The sequence below is a fragment of the Rissa tridactyla genome, chromosome 4, assembly GCF_028500815.1.
Source record: "Rissa tridactyla isolate bRisTri1 chromosome 4, bRisTri1.patW.cur.20221130, whole genome shotgun sequence".
Classification (NCBI taxonomy): Eukaryota; Metazoa; Chordata; class Aves; order Charadriiformes; family Laridae; genus Rissa; species Rissa tridactyla.
In genome coordinates, this window is record NC_071469.1 from 93,881,539 (window position 1) to 93,906,780 (window position 25,242).

A 25,242-nucleotide genomic window follows, 5' to 3' on the forward strand; every position below is an offset into this window, starting at 1 on the left:
AGGGAGACTCTCGGAAAGCCCGCACGGGGAAATAGCTGTGGGGTAATTCGAGGTGAGAATTTTAGCTAGCTCTGTGCTAATTCTCCCTGTGGACAGTCTCTTAGGGCAGGGAGATTTTCTCTGTGTGAGATAACTCGGTTTCCCAATGTGATGAGATCTGCTTAACGCCCTGGGGATGTCCGCAGGGAACTGGAGCAGCAGATTCCAGGCGCTGGGACTCTGCACCGAGCTCACAGCGCAAGGGCTTCCTTTTTGTTCCAGGCCGTGCTCAGACGCAACGCAGGCAGCTACGGGATGGACCGAGAAGTGGATTAAGGGAGGATTTAAAGACCTGGGACCTGATGTTGGAACAACCCCAGTTCATCCTGGTCTGGCATCGGCAGTGGGAGGACAGGCAGGGGTCTCAGTGTGCCAGGCAGAGGGGGGGTGGGTTTTCTGTCAGCTGCGTGGCAGTTGGAGGAGCTCAGGAGTTGTTGAAAGCACTTTAGCTGGTCTGGATCTGGCTACATTTAGTCTTAATCCACCGCTGAGTAGAGTATCCACTTTACTTCTAAACCTCTTATATTTTGCTGGCCTGCATCGCATCCTTGTAATTGCTTGGGCATGGGACTGGTTATTGTGGTTTCACTACACCCTGACTGAAAGAAATCCGCTGATGTTTCTGTACAGCTGCCTTGATGTTTTTCTCACAATTTGCCTGGCCTAATTGCAACGAATGGCCAGCTTCAACATTAATACCTAGACCGCTTGAGAGTCCAGAGGGACAAGACAGATGAGCTTTAAATGCTGGATGTTTGCAAGTGCTTGTGTGAAAGGGTCAAAAAGACAAGTTGCGTATCCCTTAGCGCCAACGCTCCTGAAGTAGGGGTACGATGATTAAAATTTTATCCTAACAAGTGTCCTTATAGAAAGCACCACTTGGAAACAAACTTCACAGATTCCTTGCTCCTTACCAAGAGCAAACTTGCTGCTTTTCATTAAGCTGTTTGATTGCTATCAAGCTCCTTGTGTCAGTGCCAAAGGCAGCCAGGGCTTTGTACAACGTGCTGGGTAATTGTGCAGTTTCTGTGGTCCGCTTTTGGAACAATGTCTCATAAAAATCTTAAGCAGCTATCACTTTTCATGGCTAATGAACTGAGGATCTGGGAATTAGATCCAGAGCCAATTCTTGGATTAAACCTTCTGAGCCCAAAACAAGGCTGTCTTCAGGAATAAAAAACAAGCCAGCGCTGCTGGAATAGGGTACTACAGACTGTGACCTTCAAGATGTGAGATAAGTGACCAACATGAAGGATACAGCAAAAACTAATCAAGGAGGAGGGATGAATACCAAAGGACTTGTCTAAGAGTCAGTAATGCAATTGAGGGGTGGGGAGGGGGGGTTGTTTGTTTTTAGATGTGATTTCTAAAAGGCTTTTTTAGTTTCAGAAATATTTGAAGTAAGTATCCCTCAACATTCACATGCTGATCAGGGACAGAATGAGTTTAGTGGCCTCAGCCTGCCCCTGGTGAACAGGGAGTGGGAGAAAAACCCCAAACGGTTCTGCGCACAAAGGAGCGGAGTGCAATTGGTAATCTCGGCGGTGGGTGGGTGGTCTGCATTCAGAGGGAGGTTTAAAGGCACATTTCATCCCGCAGACCAATAATATTTAATAATTGCATCACAAAACCCGCAATCTCCTCAACACCCTAAAAGCCAAAGAAAATACCTGTATAAAGTATAGATTTCAACACTTCCAGAAAAACGAGAACATGGAGAACAACTGGAAGAGTTGTAAATAGTGGCTTTAACAGGAAAATTCCAGAATGTGTTCAAAGTAAATTAGCTACTGCCATGCCTCCTCGCACTCCCTCCTCCCTTTCCTTCCTCCCCCCCAGTCCACTTTTATTTGCTTTGAATTTCCCTTCCGCTCTCTTAGTTGACAGCATTTGCACTTATTTCTGTTAGGGAACATGGCCATTCTTTTTTATGGCAAGGTGAAAATAATTTTATTTTCATCACTTTTCCCCCACTCCCGTGATGGATTTACTTGAAAAAAAATAATGACGGGCTTCACAAACTGGCCTGACAGTTGTGATGCAGAGAGTGAGCTGGCTGAGCAGGGACAGTGAGGCATCTCTGTACCTATTATGGCAAAAATCGATAATGCTTTCTGTAAATTGCTCCTCCCAAAGGAGATGAACAAATGCAGGAGACAAGGGAAGCCATCATTCTGTATGAAAGCCCCTGCACATTTGGACCAGTGCAATTATCAGGAAGGGCTTTTTTTTCCCTTTTCTTTCTCTTTTTTGGGGGGGTGGTGGTGGAGAGTAAAGTGAGAAAGAGCAGGATGCAAGAAAGAAAAGACTTAGTTTTTCAGGAAATGTTAATTGAAAGCTAAGATTCTGTCGATTGTTGAAATATGTTGCTTTTGCGGGGTAAGGAAGGAATTAAGGTAAATTTCAGAAGTACTGATGCTCTTTGCATAGCTTTATGTTCTGATTATGTGTTCAGACTTGCCTATTTAATTTTTTCTGGCAGACAGCAGTTCTCTCCTCTAATCATCTAGAACCACAAGGTTCTGTTAATCCTCATACGTGTTCTGTTACCCTGAGTGGGAATTCCACAGAACACCACAAACAGATTTTTCCTATTGTGGAGTCATATAAATTATATATCAAGTGCTATAAAAGGTAATCAGAAACTGAGTTGAGGAGCGTGTGATGCCTTTACTACTGCTCAGACTGAGTGGGCTAAAGTCATTATTTGTCCAGTAAACAAGGAATAATAGGGGGTATGAGAAGCACAGACACTCAGGGAAGGTGCGGAGCTTGAACAGAAGGGATGGTGAGGACATAAGAGCATAAGTGAGTAAGATCATTTGCTTGTAAGTGCTTGCACTTCACCCTGAAATATGTCAGATGACCAATAGTAGGTCCTGCAGCGTATTTGCCTTTCATCACAAGGACATTCCCATTGTGAATATCTTTAAGAAAAGAAGATACAAGCTGATGTTATCTACAATGGATAAGGGATATAATTTACGCTAGGAATGACGATCTTCATTACTGGGCATTGCCTTGTCACTGGTTTCATATGAGGCCTTTGGCAAGTCCTAAAATTTCACCAAGTCGCAGGAATCCCATCGCAGAAGTGAGATTAACAAGACACACAATTAATAAAAGAAGTAATAACACTTGTCTTTGTTAAGGTCTTCACTTTCTTCAAACAAAAAATAGTTGAACGCTTAGTATGTTATTGATAGTACTTCCTCTGTCCAGCAAATAGACAATTTGTTTTTGTGAAGACATGATGTGAGACCCCTTCCTGCCTACACGCTGAAAGAGAAGCATGAAGCACAGCTCCTCAGCGACGTGACAATAAAAAAATTGACAAAGGGCTGTTCTGTTGCCTTTTTCTTAGCCTGGCATTTATGTTTCAGTGAGAAAAACAGTGGAAATACCATGGATGAATGAGAAGTATGTTAGAGTTGTTGCTCCTTATCATAGTTGGAAGATAGACAAGAGATACTGCAGGCAGGTAGTCAAATTTAAAGTGCCCTGAAGTTCAGAAAGACTTTTCATAAAGACATACTTGGCAATAGCATTTGGCAAGTACAAAAAAAGCCACAATAGGTAAAAGAGTTCAGCATCTATCGCCCTGAATTAAATCAAAAGTGAAAGGAAAGGCGCTGGTGAGAGAGGTTCAGCCCTTCAAAATCTGTCTCCAAGCTGTTGTCCCAGGAACAGAGCTAAATGTTTAGGGATGTATTGCCAGATGTGGGGAGATATCAACAGCAAGGCTTGGGAGAACATGGTGAAGCTCGCACTGTGTGGTGTATGTTGAACTAGTGGCATCGTGCTGGATGAGTTAAGCTGCTTTTCCAGTGCTAAAGAGATGTTTGTTGAGTGAAGATGGATAAATAAAAGAAAGGCAGGCCGTGCTGGAAAAGAGAAGGTATTTAAGAGAGGTATTATTTATTCACATGGATTTCCTAAATTTTGTTTCCTAACGTTGTAATTCTTGCCTCTTGATTGGTTTCAGTTTCTTTGGCAAGTTTTTTGTTCGTGACTTCCAAGTCTCTTTTTGGAGTGCTAGTAATTGCTTCAGAGTTTGAGGAGGATGTGTGAATGAAAGCATACATTGTAATTCCAGCAAACCATTTTGTTAGAGCTGTTTCATGGTTTGTTAAAAACACAACAGCTGTTTACAGTTTTTGTACATCTTCTGCACCGTGCAGACATTTTTTTGATGAGTGCCTTTTTGTCCTATGATAAGCACATAAGGACTGATGAACTTCTTATGTCGTGTTCTCATAACCTGAGAAACAGCTCAAGTTTCTTCTTTCTAATATGTCTGGAACGGAACCCTCTTTTGCTGGTTAGGGGATGAGTGTCGGATCAAGTTTCTACGTTGGCAGTAAGAAGCAAATGCCCAAGTATGTTTCACAGTGGAGGCCATTTGCTCTGAAGTGGCGTGTTCCGTTGTTGCCAGGTTGAGAAGCTGTGATGGAGCAGGAAGTGAGGACACTCCTCTCGAAACCAGTATTCTGTCTCCCTCTCATGGAAGGGAAAAGCATAGCTCTGCCATTTGTGCAGGCATGGGAATAGAACAAGCAAAAATGATTTGCTAAAATCAATAATTTTCATGTTGTCTTAATGCATCTAAAATATTTAAAGGAAATATGTTTAAAAGCTATTGTTATGGTTTACATACACTGCAAGTTTTAAATAATGAATCTGAAAAACGCTTCTGAAAAATAAGGGTGGTTCTCATAACCAGGAGGCAAGTCTGGGAACCCAGCATGCTACAGGTCAAGAAAGGGCAACTGGAAAGGTAACATCCATCAAACCTACGCCAGCGGCTGGGTATTGGTGATCTGCTTCCGCTAGCAGTAGTTATTCTTCTGAAGGGAAAGCCTTCTAAACAAGGCTGTGAATTGGTTTTCATGCTCGCATTGACAGATTGGGAAAGCAGTTTGTTCTACCAAATTTAACAATGATATATCATTATCACAACTTTGGGGGAAATCTATAAAATCAATAAGTTTGTAGCCTGAACAGGATTTGTATCGCTTGCTTGCTGTGCTGGTGTCAAAGCGTGAGCATATGGATTGAGTCACAGCCTGAGATCAATGGAATTTGTGGACAGTAAGCTCAATAACAAGCCCTTCTGAAAAGAAATAGATGTAAAAAGCAAATTTACTAGAGTATAAAAAAAAAAGCTAATATCTTTTCCGCGCCTGGCTGTAAAGTGCTGTTTGGCTGCCGTTGGCTGCTGGTACTTTGAAAGCTGTCTAGGGTATGTGCTTGCAATGCTGAGCGCTGCTGCCGCTCTCTAGTTCCATGCATTGCATGTACAGTTGGATGCTTCTGTTTGTAGGGCTTGTATTAGGAAACTAGCCAAGAATAGGAGGAGGGGGAAAAAATAGCCCTTTATATTGTAAACTGAATAAAGAATAAAAACAGTCAGTGTGTCTGCTGGGGAAAGACCACGGTGGCTTTATTTACTTTGTACTGGCAGGGCTTGCTAATGGAGAAAAATAAAAAGGCATAATTAAATAGTTTAATGAATTCGCAGCTCTTTTGTTTGAGTGGGGCTGGGAATGCATGTTCCAGAGGGCCTCACAAAGAGCTCGGCTGGTAGTGAGTTAAAAGTAGGAAATCAGTCCTTTGAAGGCATTTTTATACTTCATTATCCCAGCATGTAAAATGACTTGTACTAAACGATTGAGGATTTTTTTTTCACTCTCTCTCTTTCTCTCTTCTTTTTCTAAACAAAGGAGAGCATCAGGGCGGCAGGAGCATAATTCCCCTCAGTGTCCTAGAGCCAATAGATCAGCTTGTCAGCGAATTGGTGGGCCTGTACTTATGTTTCAGTAAAATATAGGGCTCTGGGAAACTGTAGTGAACAACGAAACCACAAGCCAACCACCACAGAAACACACACTCTCTAAGAGATCCTGGGGGAACAGGGATGATAAGACCTCCCTTTTCACCTCGATACTTTGCAGTAGGCATGTATTCACTTTTAAAGGGTTTTTCTGTGTCTGCATGCAGTAAAAAGAATAACGTTACGTTTTTTTTCCCCCCAGGTTTTTTATTTCTTTGTTGTTATGGACTAGTAAAGCTGGATCAGCTAAGGTGTACGTCCTTCTTCACAGTATGACAAGTGATAGTGTGTAGGATTTTAGTGAAAGTAACAGTATTCATCGTTATTCCTCAACTAGTGTGCGCGCTTTGGTGATCGTAAAGGTGAAATGATGGCTGTCCTGCAAAGAGCCAGCCGCAGGTACGGCAGCTGCTGTGCCAGGCGCGGACTCATTTGGCAGTACCTCCGCACCCCTGGTGTTCCAGCGTGGGCCCTCTAATCCGCATCAGTCTTTGACTGTGGCTGTTCAGGGGTTGGTCTTTGGTCTCCACACAGTTCAGGTGGTGGAGTCCAACCGTCACCTGCAGCATCCCTTAGAGTCTAGAAGGGTAAATACTCTATCTCATGCCACCCGGCCAGTGGAAATTAGCTTTCAGTCACTGCTCCCTGTTGTTGTGCTGGCATTTGTCTTAATGGTGTGATCATACTGCACTGTAGGGAGGCCACGAAGTCTTGGACCTTACTGGGCTCTACCTAATGAATCCATTTCGTTAAAAGAGAGAGGGTATGTTGCAGTGCTGCATAAGAACGTGGGTATTTCCTATTAAGATGGCAGCGTGAAACCAATCTGAATTGAATTTGCGAATCGTCTAGATCAAAATAGTCTGTTGTACACAATACAACACTCTATTGTGTTTAGCGTAGTCTTTTTGACATTGTTTGCTGTTAGAGAATAGATTTATGTCTTTAGTGGTCATTGTGACCATTTTTTGTATGGACGTTATGAGGAGCTCATTCCATGCAGTGGAAGGGAAGCCCTGTGAGAAGAAGGATCTTTATGAGCCAATGAAGATTTTGCCACTGTGCCATCCTTGGGCAAAATCACTGGCTTTGATTTCACCTGGCCGCTGGAGCTGGTCACATTGTGCGTGCGTGTGAGAGCCAGCTGCAAACAGCGGGGAGCTTCCCTCCAGGACCTCATCTGGCCCAGGGACTGGTATTTACAAAGCATTCCCTGGTTTTTACAGTTTAAGTTTGCTTATAAACAACACTAACTGTTTGTTTCTTGTTAAAATTTACCTCATAAACAAATTTTACTGCGTGAGTTCGAGGCAATAATTGTTTAATCCCGACTTTCTCATACCCATAATACAGTGACTGTAAAGCTGCGGTCGGCACTTTATAGAAATTTTCTGTGGCTCTCTTCGGTGAGCGCAGTGCCACGTGTGCTGCTGACGGGACGTTTGCTACCCCCTGTGCCTGGGGGACGAGTTAGCCTCTCTGCCGAGGAGGCAGGTGTCAGGGATGGCATCGCACCAACTGCATTTCTCTGCTCTCACTGGAAAGAATTAAAATAGAGAAAATCTCAAAAGAAGCCAAAAAGTCCAAAATAAAAGCTGCCTCCTGTTTCTGAAGTTCAAGCTACTTTCTGACGTAACACTAAAGCTATACAGTTATTTACAACCAATGGCAGTCTCTGTCGTCCTTCTTGCTGAGTAGCAGGGAAATGCCGTGGAAGTGACTGCTTATATTGATTAGCGAGACAAGAGAGAGTTAGAGACCCTCAGCACTGCCACTTAAAGTGGGCAGGAAACCCAAATTGACCAGTAATAAAGTGTTTGAGGTTGTACAAGGCGGCTCCTGGGGAAACTGCCTTCTCAGAGTGGGGATGCTAGGGGTGGAAAGCTGTCAATTATCCTTGTTTGATGAGGACTAAGTAAACGTGCTCTTAAAGTGGCCTATTAAATGCGAGAGAAAATGTGCTGGGGCTGGGTTCCCTCTGCAAAAGTATTTTTGCGAAGTTGGAGGGGTGGACGTTCTTGGACCCCTGAATAAAGGAGCGCTACCATCAGCAAAGAATACAAGCTTTTGCTTCATTTTTCTCTCCTCTTTTTCATTGTGGCCTCTAGTTATAGACAGGAGAAAAGTGCAAATATTGTTAGTCCCCCATGTACTAATAATGTAAGAAACTAAATTCTTGCTGCATTGTATCTGTGTTTGTAGAATGAGTAGGTAGAAGGAACGCGGAAGCCTAAGACTTAACTACTTGGGACATCATAGGCAAAAGCGTACCAAGTTTTTGAGTTCAGTGTGCAATTATGAGCTAAGAATAATCAGTGACAGTGAGTATCTCAGTCACCTAATGTCACAATTACGGGGAAGTAGTCAGACCTGAATTCTTAATAATTACACAAATGGATCTTTTTTATAAAGTGCAAACTGTCCTAGTGCAGAGGACAGGTGCAAGGTATAAGAAATCACCTTGCAGATTGCTGAGAATGAGTATAAAAATATAGCAGAAGCATGTTGTGATAAAATCAGAGGCCAAATCATAAAATGAAAAGCAGCTAGCAAGCGGTATCAAAATAGCCAAAATAACAATACTAAGAGCAAAAGCAGGAATAGGAAAATAAAGCGTAGGATCACCGTTCAGTGGAGAGCAAAAGATAATTTTGAGACAGACAAATGTTTTTGTATCCTTCTCTGTTAAAGGTCGTCTATAGGACGGCAGCTATCGTAATTGATGCCGTTGCCAAATGGATAAGATCTTAGTCCTGAACAGAGAAGAAACAGGTTAAAGTGTATAAGACAGCTGCTGTCAGAACCCTGGTTTTCAAAACTCATTAAAGGAACGCGTAGAGCCAAAATAAACTCGGAACCAGCAGTGCCTGGTTTTGAAAACCTGTGCAGGGAAGGTGAAATATCGGAAGACAGTGCAGTGTCCTTAGTTTAAACAGGAGTTTAGACGGGAGTTACAGACCAGTCAGTTAAACTCCAGTTTCTGCAAAAAATCTGGAAAAAATAATCAAACTATTTGCAAGGACTTCGAAGATGACAAGGAAATGAGTAACAAACACGGATTTGTCAGAAAAAGTATTGTCTAACCAACACAACAGCTTCTATGACACAGTAACTGGTGTGGACAGGGAAGAAGCAATAGATGTCATATATCTTGAATTTAGGGAGTTTTTGACACTGCCTCACATGACTTCTTTGTTTATAAGCAAGCTACGGAAATGTGGTTTAGATGAGCGTAGATGTACGACTGGCTGAAGAATCATATTTAGGGCATACTTACCAATGTCGAAATGGAAGGAGGTATAAAATGATGTTTGGCAGGGGATGCCCTGCCCCTGGGTCATTGCAGTGTTTGCTTTAATGAGCTGAATCACAAGGTAGGAAGTATATTTACTGAACTTTCAGACAACAGAAAACTGAGATGAGGACATTCAATGGTAGGAGTATGATTTCAAATCATCTGGCAAATGGGGGCGATGGCTTGGCAAAAATTGAATGAAATTCTGTAGGGACAACTACAAGATCTTCTTATGGAGAGTTTGTGATGTGCACAAAAAGTGTAACGTGTTAACTATTAGTACTTTCTTGGGTACCTGCCCTGATGATAGCTTCAAACCTTACCTCACCCTTCTGCTTTGAGAACTTGAAATTATTTTAAAGTTTATAAAACTACAAATGAATAATAAGGTGGATTTGGTAAAAAAGAAAAATTTCCGAAGGCATAAATAAGGAAATTTATTTGCATGAGATGAGTTTGCCTTGTAGAGCACTCATGTCTAGGTACTTTGCAATGTTTCACTAACATTGTCTATACTGCACTGACATGCTAGCAACAAAAGAAAAATAAAAGAGTTTCAGAAGTCATTGCTAAATAGTAACCATGTTGTGGTACCCTAGCCTGGACATTATGCACACACCGATGGCTAACTATGTCAAGCAGAAACAGCAAAAAGAGAATTTTTTTCAGAAACACAATCTGTGTTTTCCTACTTATTTCAATAGCTCTTTGAAAATATAATTTTGAAAGTAAACCTAATGTACATGTAATGTAAATGTAATACTCATGTAAACTCGTTTTTTTTGCTTCTAAGTCAGGCAAAGCTCTTATTCAAGTTAATCAAGGTTCTGACTATGTGATTGACTCGTAACAAAAGCACTCTCAACAGCTTTAATACCTGTTCAGTTAATCCTCCTTGTTCTCCTTTCTGAATAGGGGCAGGAGTGCGTCGTTTCACTAGCACTGCAAAAGGAAGTAAAGAAGTCTGTGGCTGTTAGAGTTGTCCAATTCTTGCTTCCGCACATTCACATTATTTTCTGATCTTCATCTCTTCTTTGGAGGTTTTTTTTCCCCTGTTGAATTTTGAGTCGGTCAGGAGGATCTGATGCAGTTCAAACCACAAAGTCCTGCAAAATCTTCCTGCTGAGCACTGGCTCCAACAAGAAGCCCAGTGTGCTTGCTTTCAGGCATAGTCGTCTTGTAGGTTCTAATGGCATTTGATGACAGAGTAGAATGACAATGCAGAGATAACCGCCACAACATTTCTTGTCATCTTCTAAGGTGTCTAGACCTATGTGAGACAGGTTGCCAGCAAGGCGGAGCCATTATTCTTTCTTGTCGTGCTTCATATCTTACATGTAGTACTTCTACCAAGGTATTTTGATGTGCATAATTTCCCATCATGCATGGAAAATAGCAAACATACTCAGAGGTATGCTACAACTGCATTTTCTTACTAATCCCCAAAGAGATGAAATTCAGATGGTCTATATGTCTGAACCTTTGCCGCTGCTGTGGTGGAGAGATTTTTGTTGGAATTGGAAATGTAAAATTATTGTTCCGCTCTGTCCTTTTTGGTGCTATACATCCTCCACCACAATAACACATTCTGATTTACTAATAATGGGATTCCTTCTAAATTGCGCAAGCTTTGTGTTTTATTGGATCCTCAAGTTAGGAAATCATCTACTGACGAATCTTTTTCAGTCTACCTGTACCCATCTAGTCTGCTTTTGTTTGTTCGTTTAGAAGTATAGTCTAACATCTTCCATGAATCCCCTGAGATCCTTAAGTCTTTCTGTTGCATGAAGCACTTCAGTTAGACAGAGGCAGTCAATGACTCTTTCTTACTTATTATTAATTTGTTACAGGCAAAATTCCATCTATATATTTTATTACGTTTGTGGTGCTATGGACTTCCCTTTTTTCCTCTTCACTGCCCCGCAAAAGCTCACTTCAGCAATATGAAGTGAACCATTCTTTGAGTGTTATTAAGTAATATTCCTTATTACAAAAAAGAACAGGGCTCCTTTTAATGAGTGCTTTAATGCTACTGGTTCATGTCGCTATCTAGGGAGCCCCTTTTCTTTTGTTCATAATGAGGAACACCTCATTTGCACTGTCCCTAGATTTATGGAAGGACTGGAAAAAAACTTCAATTTATTACATCTTAAATGAACTGCTCCCAAAGCAAAAACAAAAGAGGGTAGTAAACCGGTGCCTCTGCACTATATAGTTTGATTTTTATTGAGCTGTATAGTGATGTTCTGCCTCACCTAAGAAGGGTGAGCATGGGCTATAATTACCTCTTGTGAACCCCATTTTCTGATAACCTCACTGGCCTCTACCTCTTCAGGATGTTGAATCTGTCAGTTATGGTATTTTATTTGCTCTTGCTGATGGAGCTGTATATGGTTAGAAGCAATGAAGCTCATTTGATAACTCATTTACTTGAAAAAAAAAATGGGGCATGCTCCCTGAATTTGAAACTGAAAACATATTCCAGTTGTTCTATGAATTTTATTCTACTGTACTTCAGAAATCCTTTCTGCTAATTCTGTCTCCTTGTGTTCATCCTAACCTTCTTTTGCTCCATCTGTACTATCAGTTCACTCCCTTGGCCGATATTCTTGCATACTGTAAGAGTTAACTAAAAAGAAAACAGGTTTTAATTGACGAAATCCCTGTTTTGGAAAAAAGGGCTTTAAGGTCAAAGTCTTTCTTTGTAAAGTGAATAGAGACAGGCAATAATAGCTGTGTTCTTGGTACGAGATTAAATTCACTGTCTCTTGTGCAAGATGAATTGACATAATGGTGTTACTCCTTACTTTTCTGACTTAGGAAAAAATGCACTAATTCCTTAAAGTTTTAATATTATTTAACTTCTTTACAGGAACGTTTTGGATAAACATAACAGTGCCTTTGATGTGATAAATGCAAAAGAAAATTTGAGGTGTAAGAAGGTGGCTTTACAAAGGTGTTTTTTTGTTGTATTTCAGGTTTTTTTTCCTTTTTCTTTTGATTTTCACTTATGTATACTTCCTCACATTCAGAAATGTAGAGCCACCTAAAACATATTTTTCAGCTAGATAGTAGCAATCTAAAACTTTCTGTCTAACCTATAGCAAAAAGCAGAAATCAATAATAAACGATCTGGTGTCTTCCTGGTTTTGTGCTCTGTGTGTGTGTGTGTTTTCTCTGTAGTTCAAAGGTTATAGAAATTAAACTAGACAAATTCCAGCTACAAATAACACTTCTAGCATTTTGCATAAAGTCTCAAAATCTTTTTATTTATTTCCTTTTCTACAAAAGTCAAGTAAGAGGCTTTTACATACCAAGTCAAGGTTTTTCTAGACTTAAACTTCAGAATATTTTCAATATCTGCAACATTATCTTTTGAATAATAATTACCTCTTATATTAAATTATAAGACAGCAGGATTCAGGATTAGATCTCTGCATATTATTCTAGTGAAGGAAATTATGACAGGGGTCATTTTTTAGAATTATGTAGGAGGGTAAAAGGTCCCAGGCAGCATTAGAAGGGAAGGCGTTTATAATTAAATTGTAATTTAGGCCTATGATTTATAGTTTTCTCAATGAAAAATTTGGTGCTGTAGAGAGATCCTAGGAGGAACTTTAGTGAGATACAACTTAATGAAATAATAAAAAGAAAAATTATTCTGGAATAGACTGTATTATAGTGGTACCCGTTAGCACGCTACAGTGTAGCTAATGTTCTGTGTTTCCGTTATAAACTCCGTTTTCCAGCATTTTATATCTAGGCAGTAAAATTTTGTTTTAGGCTGAAACATGGGATGTAAGATTTCAGATCAGGAGAATTTTCACAATATATATATTTTTAAATTATTTAGCTCATTAAAACTTACGGAAGTATTCTAAAACATACAAGCTGTCAGTTCAAGACAAAGACCGCTGCTTCTCTTTTTGCTGTTATTATTCATGAGTTGCAAGAAAACTGTAAGCCTTGTTCTTCTTTGTAATTTGTGAAGTCATTAAAGTATGTACAGTAGAAATTTGCTGTGAAATAGCACCCACTTACACAGAAACAGTTCATTTCTAGCTAACGTGCAGAGTGGTTTTGAGTTTCTTAGTATTCTGTAGAGCAGATAGACATTGGAATTAAAGAAGGAGCATTTTTATAGATATTTTTATTAATTAATGGGCTAAACTCCTCCCCACCATGATGAAGAACTATTCTACTGTCAGGAAAACATTAATACAGAAAGGTTAACTGATTTGCCAAAGGCAATTGAGGTAGTCAGTGACTGATCTGACAACAGAAGCCAGCTCTGACCTGATATCCCCTGGCAGTAAAACTCTGTTGAACTAGTTTGTACAGATGTCTAACAGCTCGTAGGTGGTTTAAAGCCACGTTTCAGGTTAGGAAGAACTAATTTTCATAAAAAATGACTTTAAGAAAGGGATGTAGGTTCAGAGATTGCCTTCTAAGCATTATTTGCTTGTGCAAATTCAGCAGCTGTTCCTACAAATTGCTTATTCACTGGCCGAGTTATAAAAAAATTTCTTTTTTTTTTTCTTCCATTACTTGAATTTTGTATACTCAGAGAAAGTCAATATGCAAGTTTGGTGTGTGGGTTTGAAGATCACCACCTGTATTGTACTATAGCCAGATTAGGACACTGTATTAAGCCTTCTGATACTTAAATTTTTTGTAGTAACTTTGAACGCAAATACGAACCTGATTAAAATATATGTACTTAAGCACCCGCTACAATAAATGAAACTATTGAAATTATGTCTAAGCAAAATATGACATTTCTCCATATCACAGAAAGATGGGAAGGAGCACGCAACTTAAAAATACAGTATGGAACTTAAAAATACACAGTGACTTTGTCCGACATCACCATATAAGAAAAGGATAAGAGGAATTAATAAAGGTAACCCTCTTCCATTGGAAGCAAAAATAACTATTAATAAATAAAGAGGACAAGTAATATATATAAATGCATCTTTTCCAGCTGAAATCATTCAACTTTAACCATCTTCAACTAGCATGGCCTAAGTGTTGTGTGCTGCAGATGCTAATTTGTAAAACAAGTTATAATCATTAAATATCAGAGGTGTTTGTACTCAAATAGCAAATAGCTTCCAAAGAAGTATTATGTCACAAAGGCAGGGCATATAAAGAGAGGAGGAAAGAAAAATATTATGATGTGTGGCAAACATTGGCTTGGAAATTAATGAGGGTAGAAGAGAAAGATACTGAATTAGTGAAAGTCTCTCATCATCCCTCTCACAGGTTTGCTGAGGATTTGGAAATTCACTACGTGTATCAGAGATGGGAAAGGTGTATTAATTCAGTGAAATGAAAAAGCTGAGGGGGTTGAATAGAAAGCAGTGATAGAGATAGGAAGTAACTGCTCCTCTGAAGATTGATACTATTTGTGTTTTAAACATTAACTTGAAAATTATCCAAATATTATTTTTTATTATTATTATTTAACATAATGCACAGATTCTTCCCAAAATATCCAAATGTAATGAGAAAACAATAAGCTTCTTAAAGACTGCGGGCTCACTTAATGAGTATTTAGGAATGTTGACAAATAATGTATGTCTTGGAAAAAAAATCTTTTCGTAATAGCACAAATTATTCTCTGGCTTCTGTGTAAATAACAGATACTTTAGAATTTATCGAAATAAAGAAGTTACAGCATAGGCTTTAGCGCTTTCAGAGGAACTATTAATAGTTTATTGTGTCAAATTAAAAAAAAATATCCAGGTTAGCTTTTTCTTTTCTTTTTCCCAAGCTAACCTGAAAAAGAAAAGGTACAGACTGATACCTGAAAAAAAGAGAGATTTAACCTTAAAAAAGAAAACAAGGGATATTTACAGAAAAAATATTTTTTCCATGTAATTTTCTGAACCTTGCATGCAGTAACTGTTGATTATGGAAACATCTGTTTGAAATCTAGGCTTTCTTCTCTGTAACTCCTTTCCCTCTCCTTGATCCAGCAGAGAAATCACAAGTGCCTGTGTTTGACTTATCCTTTTGTTTGGCAAGGCGCTGTGATCGCATACCTCATTTAGCATCTTAACATCGTTCTTGGATGAAGAAGCAGCAGCCTTTGTTTAGAAAGAAAGTCTCTTTGATAATTAGAAGTAGTGTGGGATGTAACAAACCCCCAAGAAAATGTGTTACAAAGTGTGAATGCATCTTTTATTTCAGCAGAGTGCCACTTCCCACATGGTAAAATCCCCAGGCGAGGCTGTGACCGGTGGCCCACCAAGCTTTGCCCTGTCTGCCCTCACTGAGGGTGGGGTGTGGTGGCCAAGGGCTCGTGACGGGCTGTGGCCCCCGTGGCAGGCCATGGACCTGTGGCAGGCTGTGGTGCTGAGGTGGCTGAGGGCCCGTGACCCTCAGTAAGTTTGCAGATGACACTAAACTGGGCGGGAGCGTTGACCTGCTTGAGGGCCCTGCAGAGGGATCTGGACAGGCTGGATCTAGGGGCCAAGGCCAATGGTATGAGGTTCAGCAAGGCCAAGTGCCAGGTCCTGCACTTGGGTCGCAGCAACCCCACGCAGTGCTACCGGCCTGGGGAGGCGTGGCTGGAGAGCTGCCTGGGGGAAAATGACCAGGGCGTGTTGGTCAACAGCCGGCTGATTATGAGCCGCAGCGTGCCCAGGTGGCCAAGGAGGCCAACAGCATCCTGGCCTGTGTCAGGAATAGTGTGGCCAGCAGGACTGGGGCAGTGACCGTCCCCCCTGTGCAAGGCCCTGGCAAGGCCCCACCTCAAATACTGTGTCCGGTTTTGGGCCCCTCACTACAGGAAAGACATTGAGATTCTGGAGCGAGTCCAGAGGAGGGCAACGGAGCTGGTGAGGGGTCTGGAGAACGAGTCTGAGGAGGAGCGGCTGAGGGAGCTGGGGGTGTTCGGCCTGGAGAAGAGGAGGCTGAGGGGAGACCTTATCGCTCTCTACGGCTCCCTGAAAGGAGCGGGTAGCCAGGTGGGTGTCAGTCTCTTCTCCCAAGGAACAGGCAATAGGACAAGAGGAAATGGCCTCAAGTTGTTCCAGGGGAGGTTTAGATTGGACATTAGGAAAAATTTCTTCACGGAAAGAGTTATCAAACACTGTAACAGGCTGCCCAGGGAATCGTCATCCCCAGAGGTATTTAAAAGATGGGTAGACATGGTGCTTAGGGACATGGTTTAGTGGTGTTTTTGTCAGTGTTAGGTTGATGTTTGGACTGGATGATTTGAAAGGTCCCTTCCAACCTAAGTGATTCTGTGACAGGCCATGGGCCTGTGGCCCCTGTGGTGGCTGAGGGCCCATGACAGGCTCTGGTCCCTGTGGCAGCCCATGGCCTTTCACGGTGCCCTGCCCTGACCACCTCAGCCAGAAACCAATGCTGTTCATTTTTATTTTGGCTCCCTTAATTTACACCACCAAATGAGACCATTTTGGTGCCAGCATTACTCCCCCGGTTTTCCTGTGACCCCCAGCCACGACATTAAAGGCACACGTATGCGTGGCGCTTTGCTTGTGGGGGAGTCTCTGTGCTCTTGGGGGCCTTGTCTGGGCCCCCATCTCGGCTCGCTCCGAGCCCCCAGGAGGAAGGTTAGGTAGGCCCAGGGGACAAAGGGCCGCAGAGGAACAGCCCCGGGGTGGGGAGGCAAATGGCTCCCTGCCTCTGGAGGTGGTGGGGAGCTGCTGCAGGGCACAGACCCCTGCCTGCCCCTACTTGCCTCATCAAGAACTTGATTGGTGTCAGAGTCAAAAGCATTTACACCCGATCTTTTCACAGGGAAAGTCATTGGGGTGATTCAGTTTTATAAAGGAGGAGTTTACTGCTGCAGAGGGCTCCTCCTGTGTGAGTGGCAGAAGTTGAAATTAATATAGCATGCAGGAAAAGGAGTGTGGACTCCGTGAGTAAAGTGGATAAACACCTCCTTAAAAAGCAGGATTTTTTTCTGCCTTACCAAGTGACTGCTGACGTGGTACTGGTTGAGGCACTTAACTCAGCCCTCATGCAGACACTGCTAACTGGGCCTGCTCCGCCGTCTGGGTGCAGTCTGTGTGCCGTTCAGTTTGCAGAAGTGGTGAAGAATCACAGCGGCAATGGGAACTAGTGAAAGCCATTCTAGAGTGTATTAAGTGCTATGAAATGCTGTGCTTTAAAAAAAATCAAGTCTAAGGTGGCTTAGAGTGTATACCCAAAATTAATAGACATATTTGACCTTAATCTGTCTTCCTGGACAAGTTTAATTATGGCAATTTCTTAACTTCAGCTTGAGCTCTTGTTTTAGAAATGTTAGTGTTATTTTAATGTGTGGGGTTTTGTATTTAATATCACTGCGTTTTCCAAGGAAAAGCAGAAAATTTTCATCTGTGAAAATTTACTGGAGTGGAATAAACCAAGACTTTGGTGATTCTTAAGATTAATTTGTCTTTCTAAATAAATTATTGTTTCTGAGATGAGCTCAAATTGGGGGTGAGGAGGAGGAAATTAGAAATACTATTTCAACAGCCAAATTTAAAAGGTAATCTTTTTTTGGAATGGTACTGTTCCCTTTGTGATCACAGTCTGTCCTGTCAGGAATTTTTTGGTGTAAAACATTGGGTAAGATCTGATGATTAAAAACTGATGATGCACATGTTGATTTACGCCAATTTAAGTCCTAGCATTTTTTTAGCTTTTATTATTTGTCTTATATAACTTAAAGATGTAAAGGTTGTGATATCTCTGTGTAATTTGAAAATATACAATGTGCTAAACACAGTCATATGTATGTATTTGTAGTACATCCAAATATGTGTTGTCATTAATACTAGTAATTTAGAAAAAAAAAAAGAGTCTCTAATAGTTACTTTCCTTAGTCAAACTATTTGCCTTTTTTATCTAACCTATTGCTGTTGGTGCCTGCTTCGATGGCAGGAGCTTTCTCAGTCATGCCAGCAGCATTATGAAGGAGATTTATTCTGCCCCAAAGAGCTCCAGACACTGTAACATGCAAAATTGTACTGAACTAACAACTGATAGGAATAAAGGCTTTAGGTTAACTGTTTTTTTCTTAGCTGATGGTAGGAAGAAATGCTTGATGTACTTTTGCTGTCCTCCTTTGAAAACAAAAGGCAGATGCTAGATTTCCAGAGGAGTTAACTTTAAGAAGTCCGCTTGTGGTATAAAAATGCATTTCTGATTTCCTGGAAGTTTGGAAGGCAGGGTTTGTAAAGAGATATTGGACGTTGTATCTCTTACATGACGTATACGATTTTGCTATGTTTTACTTTTTCACTGTTTACAAGGAAAACTGAAAATGTCAAATTTTAGACACAAGCAGCAATTTTACATCTCTGTTTTTCATAAATTTGACATCATCTACTCACATGAAATAATTTCAAGTTTGCTATTAAAAAGTGAAACTACCAGTGCCTGAGGTTGAAGACTCTGAAGAAAGTAGTTATGAGACTTGCTGATGGTGTAGAAAAAACTCCTGTGTCATATATATAAAATTAAACTGTTTACTTCTTTCTTTCTATAGGGATAGTTTTGTGAGTAGGATTCTAACAGAGCAGGAGAAATCGTTGCTTGAGTGCACTTACTTTAGTTCCACATCTTATCCAACTCTAGGAACTTGAACTTGTCATTATCAGACATAGAAGGTCAATGCATTAGCCATGGTACTAGTTCTTTCATGTGGCCTTTCTGAAGAAGAAAAAAACAGCTTTTAATCTTAGCTTTTATAAAATACTGTGTGTACTGGGATACATCCTAACTTGTCATTTTCTCGTCTGTTTTAGTGCTGGGGGATATCTGGAGATGCTTTACGATGCCACACAGATACACATGTCTGCAAAAGGCCTAATCTGAAGTGAATCTTCTATAAATAATAAACAACAAATAGGTTCCTTTTAGTTATATTAGCCCCAAAATAGGTCACGTACATTTGTTTTAAATGCAAACTTAACAATAAAGTAAATTCCCTAGGTGGAGAATTTGATGTGTTTGTGCAAATTTTCTGGACACAGTACAAAAAAACCCAACACCTTTATTTTACCATTTAAAATATTTATACGTTGCCTCTTAAAGTCCTGTGTTTGAAATACTGTTTATAATAAGCACCCTGCTAGAGAACTAATAGTTGCAGTGTAAACACTTGCCATTTCTTACTTAAACACAAAGTAATCTTTATTAACTTTCTTTTTGTACAGAAACTTTGTGTTTTCTGTAGTTACCAGAACAGTTCTCACCGCTGTCAGTTCCCTGCCTCCAAATATCTACACTCATTTGTGGTGTCCTCTTCTTTAAGTCAAAACAAACTGATATTGAATTATCCAACTGGCTAGACATACATGCAAGATGCGTCTCCATCTCAGAGTAACTTTCTAACAGATTGTACCTAGTTCTCAGACTTAAGTTGTTCAGTGTGCAAATATATTAATAGTAAAATGATTGCCTAGACTAGAGTAAATTGGTACGTTTAGTATGCCAGTACTTCAGCTAAAATAAAAGAAGGAATTCACTAAAAAGGAGGAGCAATGAGACGAAAATCTAAATGCGTGTATTTTCTGTAAAATTGCAGTATATACCTCAGGGGAGCAAGCTTTTTTAGCTCATGGTCCACAGGGTCTTGTGGTTCCATGGACTGCTTCTCAGGAAAGGTGATTAAGGAAAGCAAACCTTGTGTCAGTAGGCTTTCGCTTTCTAGGCTGTGTGTCTCCACTGGAAATATTAATATGGTTTTCAAATAAAAAAAGGCTGAAAAGACTGCCTAGGCAATCCTTTTAATGCTCCCCCTGAATATAAGAACTAATATTTTAAATTCTGTGGGTAACTACAATATAAAGGAAGGCATATCTGAGAAATAGGTAATTTATTGTGGTTGTTTGGAATTAAAATGGCTATGACACCTATTGTAATTTTCATACTATTTCTGCGTAATATAATGGTGTTTGGATTTTAATTGGAGTCTTTAAGTGCTACTATAATACAAATAATGCGTATAGGATGTCTCACAGTAATATTAGACAAAGGTAAAATGCTAAAAATTGTAGTGCCACATTTTCCAGCTTGTGTTCTTCTGTGGAGCTAGCTAGAATCTTAAGTTCTGTGTGTCAGCCATTGTAATATACATAATTTCTTCGTCCCTATTCATTTTCATCCCTGAGATGCATTGTAAAAGTGTAAATCCATCACTAGATAATTTTCAGTTCCATTATTTACAAAAATGAATAGTTAAGCAAGTCATTGTTATTAGTGGGATGCTATTGTTGTTTCACAGAGATAGGGACTGCCAAGGTCTTGAATGATGTACACTTGAATGTTCTTTCAAGATACTTGTACCTGTTTCATTTGGGAGGAGTTTCACTCATGTAAAATCAAACAGAAACAATTTTAGTAGCCTCTGAAAAGAGAAGAAGGGAAAATGGATATTAATGAACTATTTAATATTCTGCTATGGAAGAGATGCAGTGATTTTGCTGTTGACACTTTTGCATGGAATTAAAGAGATCTGGTGGTTGTTTTACTCGTCTGTCTTTGTTCCTGAAAGACTTTTCAGTGTCATCAGATTTGGTTTTGTAACCTAAGAGATATTTTACAGACATGCAGACAAGAAAAAGACGCTTCTTTTTCATGAAATTCATTGGTATTCAGAACATGGTCCTTTGATGAATTAGAAATTTTGGCTAAAGCTTTAATGAGGTTTTTATTTCCTGAACTTATGTTGGAAAATGTGTAGGCTCCATGATTCGCAATTCTGAATAAGGTTGGTTTTTTTTTTTTTCCAAGAATATTTCTGTCTGGTTGTTTATTATTCAATATTTTATTGATTTGTGAGTTGAGAAGTTCGCAACGGAGGTGGAACAGTTTAGAGCTATAGATCTTTACTGCATGGTCTGCATTGATGTGCTTGCTTGCTACATTCAGGTAAGCATTCACAATTCAAGGTTATGCAGACAATATTGTGGCAGAAATAATGCAGGTAGCTGCAGAACTCTTGTTGTAGACGCACCGTTATATCAGATGTCTGCTGGTTTATTAGTGCTTATTTGTTAACACCAAATCTTGTTTGCACCTGTCCATATGCTAATACCTACAGTGAAGCGGTGTTGGAGGGAGAAGGGCAAGGCAGGGATCCCGTAAGTCTGGGGTTGCGGACTTCTGGGTGAATCGTTAATATTAGGGTGTTCTTTGGGCGTACTTATTTTGCAAATCATAATGGCATTGCCAGTAGAGTCTTTACCTTTTTGATGTAGGAGAACCTGTGGAACTTCTGACAGAGGAATCTATAGAAACGGTTGTCTCCTTTTTGCTGACTCTTATCTTTTAATTTAATTCTGCGGTATTAGTCAGTACATGTAAGTTCCCTTTAAGTTTTCAGCTAATGATACTGTAATGTCAATGGCTTGTATCTGAGACTGGATTTTCAAGAAACTGCTGTGAATGTAGACAAGCAGATTTACATACTTGCTGCATAAATGTAACCAGATAACCATTTGTATTTATTTCATATTTAGTAAAGTCTTTCATCATGTGACTGTTTTTTTCATTGAATGTGGACAAGTAATTTTGGGAAGTTTCCCACATGCTGTCATTGAATGGTCTTAGATTTTGTCACCTTTCTTGTGTCCCTGTACTATGCTATTCACAGAAGTTCTCATAGCTCAAAATTGTTTGATTCGTTTGACTTACCACATTTTGATAACTTACCTGTATTCCAGCATGTTAAAAAAAAAAAAAAAGCAATATTCAAGTTATTGTTGTAGCTTGCCCTTTAATTTACTTAAAACCAAAGTTTTTCAGGGTCGCAACATTTACAGAAATATTTTAGCGTTGATTGAAAAGCAGGATGTATCAGTATATCATCTTAGCAGTTACGAAAAATTTTTGAAAGAAAAATTCAGTAGCAATAAGACTTTTTTTTTGCTGCAGAGTCAACAAATAGATAATGAACTTGGGGCAGTATTTTGTACCTTTGTATTTAACTATGAGTGTTAATAGTATAGAGCATTATCTAGTAGTTTTTCTCATTTTTTAAGGTATTTTCCACATCATTACAGTGATATGGCTGTTGATGTGGAGAAAAGTTCTTCATCAATATTCACTTTAATACACATTAATGAGTGGAAAACTGAGTAGTGGTTCGTGCTGCTGAAGATGGTATTCTCTTCAGGTACACAGCTTCAGGTACTGAGGGTGACAATACTTGGGGGCACTATTGGTTGCGCTGGGTACTGTTGTAGGTGGTGATAAGCCATGCTGAAGTCAGGTGTTCCCACTAAGTGGAACTATAGCATGCTTCTCCTCCATCATGCTAATTCATTTTTCTAATCCAGATGTATCTTATTAAAAATGACTGTCCTAGATTTTCTACTTTTCTCTTGATTCATTTCCCTTTGCTTCCTGGATCCCATATCTAGCGCCACAGAGACTACCCTTGAGTCTCTAGTATTGCCTTCCATATTTAAGTTTTTTTTTTCCTGTCTCCTTTTCCCTCTTCCACTTTTGGGGATCAGATTGTCACTTACGCTGTGGGTGCCTAATCTATTTAGACTACTCTGATCCTTTATCCTGTTGGGTTTTGGTTTGTTTGTATTTTAAGATTCATTTTCTGTTGTGTGCAGCTCCCTGCTTCATTTTTGTGTTGTATCTGCCCAGTGTAAACAGCTCTCGTTATAAGTGACCTCCTTCTCCTGCTGTGTTTTTTCTCTCCTTCAGTTCAGGAAACATCAGAGAAGAATAACGATGTTTTTTACAGCTAAGGTCAGAGGAGTAGGGAAATTCTAGGCATCCAGCCCAGTGCAGAGAGCTCCTCACTCTGGAGCGGCGTGCTCTTATGTCAGTTGCAAATGATGTCACTTTTCACTGTTAGAAGTAATGTCAGATATTAATTAGATTGTAATCTGATATAGGTCAATGTTTGGAGATGACAAGATATGTTTGGACTGTTTAAAATTGCAGTACCTGTTTCAGACCACCTTATCTTGCAAACCCTGCAATCTGTTCTCAACTTTTTAAAAAGGAATATAATGTATCTGCTTACTGCTTGAAGCTTCGTTTCCTCTGCAAAGTCTTTTCTGGAGAGAAGAAATTTACTGACTGGATGTTTCAATTCTTATTAATATCTGTATATTTAAATTTTCGAGCCCAGAAATTTGATGAATCTGTGAAAACTGTCCATGTACCCCTATTCTGTCTGTTTGACACTGGCAATTTCAGTATATGACAGATGCTTGAAAGGTAAAACGCTTTTTTTGGTGACTAGTTTTGCCCTGATTGGCAGATTTAAAAATAAAATTAAAATATTGTTTTGACACACAAAAGGAAGAGAGTCATATAATCTATATGTATTGCCTCTTTCATATGGTTTATAATGATTGACTCTTGGGCCTTATCTTTTTGAAAATATTAACGTGCTTTTTTCAAAAGTGTTCTTCCATCTGCAGCTTTCGTTACAATTTGGTTTGTGTTTTTCAGTCTCTGTATCGATGTATTAAGGAGTAGAAAGAAGGGGTCTTTTTGCTTGGTAGCTTTCCATAATTTTTTCCATGCAGAAATATAGATTACAGAAGTAGCTTGGGCTGATTTGGCTTTTATATGAGGGCAGGAACACAAGGTGTTGGGGGACCAGCACTCTGTATGGCCATGCCCAATGTCTTCTGAGCATAAACTCAAAAACTGTGGTGAGCACAAACCCACCTAGTGTTCATAGTCTAGTCTGAGCTGAGTTTGGCTTTGGTCATACAAAAGGAGGGGAAAGTTGAGCTCGCAAGGCTGACATCAGCCCCTCGTGTCCCTTTAGACTGACTGTGGCGCTGCTTCTCCAGTCAGGTCTGCTGTCCCATATCACAGATTGCTTTATAGCAATGTCACCTTCCTGGCATTGAGCAGAACAGGTAGCTGTGCTCTACCCTACGGCGTGAGGAATTCGTGTACCAAACAGCTGTGAGGTGGCTGAAGACAGCTGAGCTGCTGGCTCTGACTGTGCTGCAGAGGCATAGGAGGTGACAGTAGGTTACCGCTGTATGCATACAATATTATTGCCCTCCAAAAATTCTGATATTGCATGCATTTGAGATGCTAGTATTAGCATGGTACCAATATATACTGGTGCGGAACCAAACTAGTAGTTGCAGCCTCTCTCATGACATACCTTTACTTGTAGAATATAAAAGAAGACCATAGGAGATTTGTTTTAGTCAAACAGACAAGAAAAAATTGTTTGTTCACATCCAGCCCCTGCTAAATTTGTGTTTTTCATTTATTTGTGCTAGCTACTTTCTGGATTTATCCTGAACAAGACGTGGAATTACTGAATTAATGCCCAGGAAGTGAGTATCCTGTGTTACACGCTACGGTCCAGAAGTCCTTCATAAATGGTGAGAAAGCCTCTTCCTTTGTATTTCCAAGCTGAGTTCCAAGTGCAAGTATTTAGTATTATTTAAATTAGTTTTTTGTAAAAGCTGCCCATTTTTCAGCTTTCAGTCTAACACAATGGAAGGTGTGTGAATTGTGGCCACAGCGTGAGTTTAAGGCTTTAGCACGTAGATTAGTGAATTATGTATTTTCAGAACATAGCTCTGTATTTGAGCATTTAAAGGCCATACCAACAATAATAACTTTAGCAATAATGATAATCTTCATAATTTTTTTCCGGGGCGGTTGCAGCAGTAAGTGATCTGCCTGTGTTAATGGCCACAGAATATGTAGGTGATCTTTGTCTAAATATGCATTTTTGCAAGGAGAAGCTTTGTTCCAGACTCTTACACTGTCCTGGGAGAGTAATTTCTGAAAATATGATATAAATGCAAATCTGTGTTTAAAAGTATTGAAACAACTGTGTGCATTAGCTGGTTGCTTGCTATGGTATATTGTTTCAGCAGTGAGTTTGCAGTGTAATTTTATTTTGATGTATGGGTATATATTATTTTTTTTCTTCATTGACTAGTAATAAGCATGCTTTGCTTCTCTGTCATCTGTGCTATGGTGGTCTACTTGCACAGTTGAATTTTGGCCAAAAAAAATTGAATTGGGGAGTGGGGAGGTGGGGGGCGGGGGCAGGAAAGAAGGCTTCTCTTCACTTTGTGCTAATAGTATAGACAGG

At 39.9% G+C, this 25,242-nt stretch overlaps 1 protein-coding gene across 10 annotated transcripts in view; it reads left to right on the forward strand.

The window, feature by feature from the left end:
• ZFHX3 (zinc finger homeobox 3) overlaps positions 1-25,242 on the forward strand; it is a 685,441-nt gene that overhangs the window by 216,927 nt on the left and 443,272 nt on the right. For all 10 annotated transcript variants that reach the window (XM_054198577.1, XM_054198573.1, XM_054198572.1 and 7 more), the window contains one exon: positions 24,413-24,517. The gene's annotated coding sequence lies outside the window, so the exon portion shown is untranslated. The remainder of the gene's footprint in view (positions 1-24,412; positions 24,518-25,242) is intronic.